The following is a 7493-nucleotide window of genomic DNA, read 5'->3' as shown; positions in this document are numbered from 1 at the left end:
CTGGTGATGTCCATGTGTAGTCTTCTCTTGTGTTTTTGGAAGAGAGTGTTTGCTATGACCAGTGTGTTCTCTTGGCAAAACTCTATTAGCTTTTGCCCTGTTTCATTCTGTATTCCAAGGCCAAATTTGCCTGTTACTCCAGGTGTTTCTTGACTTCCTACTTTTGCATTCCAGTCCCCTATAATGAAAAGGACATCTTTTTTGGGTGTTAGTTCTAAAAGGTCTTGTAGGTCTTCATAGAACCTTCAGCTTCTTCAGCATTACTGGTCAGGCCATAGACTTGGATTACTGTGATATTGAATGGTTTGCCTTGGAAATGAACAGAGATCATTCTGTTTTTGAGATTGCATCCAAATACTGCATTTCAGACTCTCTTGTTGACCATGATGGCTACTCCATTTCTTCTAAGGGATTCCTGCCCACAGTAGTAGGTATAATGATCATCTGAGTTAAATTCACCCATTCTAGTCCATCTTAGTTCGCTGATTCCTAGAATGTCGATGTTCACTCTTGCCATCTCCTGTTTGACCACTTCCAATTTGCCTTGATGCATGGACCTGGCATTCCAGGTTCCTATGCGATACTGCTCTTTACAGCATCGGACCTTGCTTCTATCACCAGTCCCATCCACAACTGGGTGTTGTTTTTGCTTTTGCTCCTTCCCTTCATTCTTTCTGGAGTTATTTCTCCACTGATCTCCAGTAGCATACTGGGCACCTACCAACTGGGGAGTTCATCTTTCAGTGTCCTATCTTTTTGCCTTTTCATACTGTTCATGGGGTTCTCAAGGCAAGGCTACTGAAGTGGTTTGCCATTCCCTTCTCCAATGGACCACATTATGTCAGACCTCTCCACCATGACCCATCCATCTTGCGTGGCCCCACATAGCATGGCTTAGTTTTATTGAGTTAGACAAGGCTGTGGTCCGTGTGATCAGATTGGCTAGTTGTCTGTGATTGTGGTTTCAGTCTGTCTGCCCTGTGATGCCCTCTCTCAGCGCTTACCGTCTTACTTGGGTTTCTCTTACCTTGGACGTATATCCCTTCAGGGCTGCTCCAGCAAAGCGCAGCCACTGCTCCTTACCTTGGACATGGGGTATCTCTTCACGGCCGCCAGTCCTGACCTTGGACATGGGGTAGCTCCTCTCAGCCGCACTTGGGTTTCTCTTATCTTGGACATATATCCCTTCGGGGCTGCTCCAGCAAAGCGCAGCCACTGCTCCTTACCTTGGACGTGGAGTAGCTCCTCTCGGCTGCCGCTCCTGACCTTGGACGTGGGGTAGCTCCTCTCGGCCGCCCCTGCGCCGTGCAGCCTCTGCCCCTGCGCCGTGCAGCCTTCACCCCTGTGCCTCGTAGCCGCCGCCCCTGCGTCGCGCAGCTGCCGCTGTCCAGTTCTCACATCCGTACAAAGCTTCCAATGACCTCATATTGAGCTTATGAGGGTTGACGGATTGTGGCCCGTGGGCAGAGTCAGCCCAGGCTTATATTTCTGTACAGCCACAGGAGTTGCTCTCAGGGGACTCATACTTTAGTGTCCTGGAGTCACAGATGAGGCACCTTCCTCTGGTCCCTGTTCCCCCCTTTGCTTCCAACTGGCTTCCTAAATGGCAGCCAACACTCACCACTATCCAGGCTTCGTAGCTGATTGTGTTGCAGGGAAGAACTGATTCTGCCTCAGTTGTCTCATCTGGGTGAGCTGGCAGGACCTGTGACTTGCTTTTGGAACCGTGACTTGCTTTTGTTCTTATAATCATACGTTATGGACTGACTGCCTCAGAGGATCCTACCCCTCTGCCTGACTTGAACTAAAGTGCCTTTGTTTAGCTCACAGAGAGATAATCTGACCCTGCCCACCTGTGAATGGCTGTAAGAAAAGAAGAAATTAACACACCCCGTCCTACTTTGCAAGATAAATGGTCTTTTTACTTTACTTCCTCACCGTCTCTCCCTCTCTGTTTAGATAAAAGAACCTGGCATCCAGACCCCAACAAGATGGTTACCTTGAGACATTAGTCTGCCATCTTCGGGGTCAGCCAGTTTTCCGAATAAAGTCATGTTCTTTGCTTCAACACCTCTTATGGTTAGTTGGCCCATCATGTGGTGAGCAGAGCAAGCTTGGGCTGCGTAATCATCACATGGGCTGCCACCTACATGTTGGTGTGTCTTCTGTTGGCAGTTACTAGGCATTGACTGGGTGCATCTGATTCTGGGGGTTGGTGACTCAGCATGTTGCTTCAACTCCGGCCAGCTCACCCAGATGAGACAGCCCAGACTTGGGAAAGAGAGGTTGGCTGGAAACTGGGCATCACTGGAGCAGAGAGAAACTGGCCTTGGTGGTCATCCCACACCCTCTCCACTCACCTGGATCTTGTCTACTAAAAAAGATGCACAACGTGAGAGTTGTAAGTTAAGTTTCATTTGGGATAAAATGAGGACTGCAACATAGGAGACAGCACCTTGGATAGCTCTGAGAGACTGCTTCAAAGAGCAATCATCAAAGAAGGTCAATATATAAGATTTTGGTGAAGGGGGAGTTCAGTGCCGTCAAGCACTCATTTCACATGAGGTTTTCTGCTAGTCATGAGGAGCTGATGTCATCATGAAGGGATTTAGTGCTTTTCTAGATATAAGTCAAGAATCCACCTGCAATGCAGGAGACCCGTGTTCGATCGCTGGGTCAGTAATATCCCCTGGAAGAGGAAATGGCAACCCACTCCAGTATACTTGCCTGGGAAATTCCATGGACAGAGGAGCCTGGAGGGCTAGAGTTCGTGGGGTCACAAAAAGTTGGACACAACTAAGAAACTCTCACTCACTCTCTAGATGTGAGGAGATATAAGGACTGGGGTCATGAAATCAGTTTCTGAAAATATCTGACTATCTAAAGACCTGTCCCACCAGTTTCTCTGGAGCACAGAGGGCCTCACTCTCACCCTGAACTGCCTTCAAGGCATATTGAGAGTCAGCAACTGCAGCAGCACAGGATTCCATCTCTGCAGAGGCAGGTGGCAAATGCCCTTGGCAAGTGCCAATTTGTAGCTGACAATCTCCAAGCCTCAGGCCCATCACTCTTCATCCAGAGAATGTCTCCAGCAGCTGGACAGGAATCCTGTCTTCCAACCCTGGATGGCCCATCCCAAGCAAATGGGGCATAAGGCAGGCTGGAAGCATCCTTCGTTTTATGAATACCTTCTTAATAGCCTTAATTTTATCTCTCGGCCCTCAAAGACTAAAATATTTACTGTATAGCCCTTTGAGGAAGGGCTGTCCCCTGAAGTAAGAATATACATTAAGGGGACTTCTGGTGGTACAATTGTTAGGACTCCATGCTTTCACTGCCGAGGGCATGCGTTCAATCCCTGGTCAGAGAACTAAGATCCCCCATGGTGCCATGATGTATCACATCATCACCCTCCTCGGGGAGGACCTCGAGAAGTTCAAGGCCCTTGAGAGTGACCCTGCAGATAGGCATCAAGGCTGCAGGGCAAGCTGTTGAAGGCACACCATTACACAACATCAAGCTGATCTGGGGGAGCAGCCCTCATCTCCTGCATTCTTTGGTCTTAGTTGCCGCACGTGGGATCTAATTCCCTGACCAGGGATCGGCCCCAGGCCACCTGCATTTGGAGTTCGGAGCCTTAACCACTGGACCCCCAGGGAAGTCCCTCAGCATCATATTTTATGACCCTTACTTGCAGGGCAGGATTGAGCAGTCCCTGGGCCTGCAGATGGTCTATGTCCCTCAGGACTTAGTGTTATCAGAACGGTCTCCTTGTGATCTCCTTGCACTATAATCTCAATGGACATAACCACCACCTCATCAGTGACTTTACTATAAAGCAGGTGGTCCTATATTACTGACACTAATGAATTCATGGTGGAAGTAGACTAAAAGGCATCCTTTTTTTCAAGCAAGTTGGTGTTTGAGCAAGTTTGCGTAAAACGCTTTCTATGTAAATCAGCTCTTCAGGTTTTCTGTTGCGTTAAGGGCTCTGCATTTCCTCTCTTTAAAAACGAAAAAGATTATATCTACTTATTTAATTTATTTTTTGGCTGCACTAGGTCTTTGTTGCTGCACTCGGGCTTTCTCTAGTTGCAGCGAGTGGGGGCTACTTTTCATTGTATGGCGAGGGTTTTTCATTGTGGTGGCTTCTCTTGTTGCAGAGCACAGACTCTATGCACATGGGCTTCAGTGGTTGCAGCTTGTGGGCTCCAGAGTGTAGGCTCTGTAGTTGTGGTGCACAGGTTCAGTTGTTCCATGGCATGTGGAATCTTTCCAGGCCAGGGGTTGAACCAGTGTCTCTTGCATTGCAAGGAGGATACTTAACCACTGGACCACCAGAGAAGGCCTCTGCACCCCCTTCTTGCTGTCAAAATAACTTTATCATGATAGTGTTCCACTGGTCGACCTCAGCACCAGTAGGAGCTAGCAGACAGCCTCACTGGTCATCTGTCTGCTTGGGTTTCGTACACTGGCTTAGCACAATGTTTGGTAGAACATCACTGACCAGAAAACATGGATGTCACATCCCTAGAAACAAAAACCATAGTAGTTCCGTTCCCAATGTGTACCTTAATTTTTTTTTCTGTTTGTGTTTTAATTTTTCAAGTAAAAATAATACTGACTTTCAGTAAAAAAAAAATACTGACTTTTCACTTGGCTGTTCTGGTTTTAAAGGATGAGCTATAGGCTGTGTGTTTTCCTCTACCAACACAGCGCTTATGAAATACTTTTGTACCATGAGTAAAATTTGAGGTGTTTTGGGGAAAAAAAAAAAAAAAGAGCAGATGAGGTATGGAGCATCCCTAGTGAATGAGACACTTGAGGGACGGGTGGATGAGACATCCTTAGGTCTAAACCTCAAGGAAGGCAGGATAGAGGGGTGGCCCTTGGTTGTGCACTGGTCGGAGCCTTACAGCTTTGCTCAGGGTCCTTGAAAGATCTCTCATTTGTACACCTCCCACAGCATGGTAGAGTGAGCAGAGACCTACCTGGCAATCACAAGTTGCATCCCAGAAGGTTTAAGAAATTGTGTGAATCAGGAGTTCTTGGTCACATCAGCAGCCTGGTCCATATACAGCAGCAAGAAATTCATCCAGAGTGTGGTGCTGCCACTGCAGATGCCCGCCAGGCATCATGGGCAGGGTTGCAGGATGATTTCCTGCAGCCAAGGGAGGGACCAGCTCTTGGAGGGCATCCTGGTTATCCACAACCTCTCCACAGTGGCACAGCCTCCCCAAGTTCCCTCTCCCAACAAACCCGCAAAACACAGGGATGATCCAGAACACCCCCTACAAGTGATAGCAGAGAGTGACAAAAGGTAATCCTTCAGATACACCTGGGACCAGGTGAAAAATAGATGAACTTTTCCAAAGAAGACACAGAGATAGCCCAAAAAGCACATGAAAAGATGCTCAGTATCACTAATTATTAGAGGAATGCAAGTGAAAACTACTGTGCGGTATCCACTGGTTAGAATGTCCATCATCAAAAAATCCATGAAGAATAAATGCTGGAGAGGGTATGGAGAAAAGGAAACCCTCCTACACTCTTTGGTGGGAATGTAAATTGGTACAGCCACTGTGGAGAACAGTATGGAGATTCTTTAAAAAAAACTAACAATATAGCTTACCATACAATCCTGCAATTCCACTCCTGGGCATATATCTGGAGAAAGCTATAATTTGAAAAGATACATGCACCCAATGTTCATTGCAACGCTATTTACAATAGCCAGGATGTAGAAGCAATCTAAATGTCCATTGACAGATGAATGGATAAAAAAGATGTGGTACATATGTACAATGGAATATTACTCAGCCATAAAAATAATAAAATAATGCCATTTGCAGCAGCATGGATGGACCTAGAGATTGTCAGACTGAATGCAGTAAGTCAGACAAAGACAAATATCTCAGGATATCACTTATATGTGGAATCTAAAAAAGATGGCACAAATGAACTTATTTACAAAGCAAAAATAGAGTCACACATGTAGAAAACAAACATATAGTTACCAGGGAGGAAAAAGAAGGGAAGGATAAATTGGGAGTTTGGGATCAACATACACACTAGTATGTAAAACAGATAACTAGTAAGGACCTACTGTATAGCACAGGGAACTCTTCTCAATACTCTGTAATGAATGACCTATATGGGAATAGAATCTAAAAAAGAGTGGGTATATGTATACATATAACTGATTCACTTTGCTGTATACCTGAAACTAACATTACATTGTAGATTAACTCTACTCCAATAAAATTTTTTTAAAAAATTGATCATGTCGGGGTCAACTGTTTGCTCTGGGGCTTCCCTGGTAGCTCAGCTGGTAAAGAATCCACCTGCAATACAGGAGACCCTGGTTCAATTCCGGGGGCAGAAAGATCCACTGGAGAAGGGATATGCTACCCACTCCAGTATTCTTAGGCTTCCCTGGTGGCTCAGCTGGTAAAGAATCCTCCTGCAATGTGGAAGTCTTGGGTTCGATCTCTGGGTTGGAAAGACCCCTGGAGAAGGGAACAGCTACCCACTCCAGTATTCTGGCCTGGAGAATTCCATGGGCTGTATAGTCCATGGGGTAGCAAAGAGTCGGATGCAACTGAGTGACTTTCACTTTCAAGAGAAAAGGAATTTGACAGTCTTTTTAACTGATTCTGTACATAGGCACCATGGATGTTGCAGAGTTAAAACTACAAAAGAGCTGGAGGCATGGGCAAATTGAAGATGTGATATGCTTGTGGAAGCAAGGAAGATTAGGACGTGGTTTAGTAACAACTTCTGTTATTGTGTGTTAAGTTTTTCATCTGTGCATCAGTCACCAAGAAGTCCTTTATCTGTTCCTTGGGCATAGCAGGTCCTGGACACCTTGCTCTAAACTTGGCATCAGGGGAGACACAGAAGATGGCGAAGGAATAGGACAGGGAGACCACTTTCTCCCCAAAAATTCATCAAAAGAACATCTGAACGCTGAGCAAATTCCACAAAACAACTTCGGAATGCTGGCAGAAGACATCAGGCGCCCAGAAAAGCAGCCCGTTGTCTTTGAAAGGACATAGGACAAAATATAAAAGATAAAAAGAGAGACAAAAGAGGTAGGGACAGAGATCCATCCCAGGAAAGGAGTCTTTAAAAAGAGAGAAGTTCCCAAACACCAGGAAACACTCTCTCCGGCGGGTCTGTGGCTAGCCTTGGAACCTCAGAGGGCAACATAACTGGGAGAAAAAATAAATAATTAAAACCCACAGATTACCTACCTAATAGAAACTCCAAGCGGAGCAGTAGCCCAGATGCTGCATCCCCCACTAGCAAGGGGGGGCTGGACAGATTGGTGCGGCTGCATTGGTTAGGGTAAAGACCTGGCCTGAATGCCCCAAGGGCAATCTGAGGGAACTAGCTTGAGATAGCAACCCAGACTGTGGGATAGCTATCCCGTGAAAAGCCCTAACCTAAGACTCCACCAGGCCCGCTCTCAGAACAAAGGACTGAGCAGA

General features: G+C 46.3%; 1 pseudogene; it reads left to right on the top strand.

Annotated features, from left to right (window-relative positions):
- The first annotated feature begins 3393 nt into the window (after positions 1–3393).
- LOC109560956 (C-terminal-binding protein 2-like) lies at positions 3394–5324 on the top strand (annotated as a pseudogene).
- Positions 5325–7493: the final 2169 nt, after the last annotated feature.

Source organism: Bos indicus, chromosome 7 (genome assembly GCF_029378745.1).
Source record: "Bos indicus isolate NIAB-ARS_2022 breed Sahiwal x Tharparkar chromosome 7, NIAB-ARS_B.indTharparkar_mat_pri_1.0, whole genome shotgun sequence".
NCBI classification, from domain to species: Eukaryota; Metazoa; Chordata; class Mammalia; order Artiodactyla; family Bovidae; genus Bos; species Bos indicus.
This window is presented reverse-complemented; position numbering and strand designations above follow the sequence as displayed.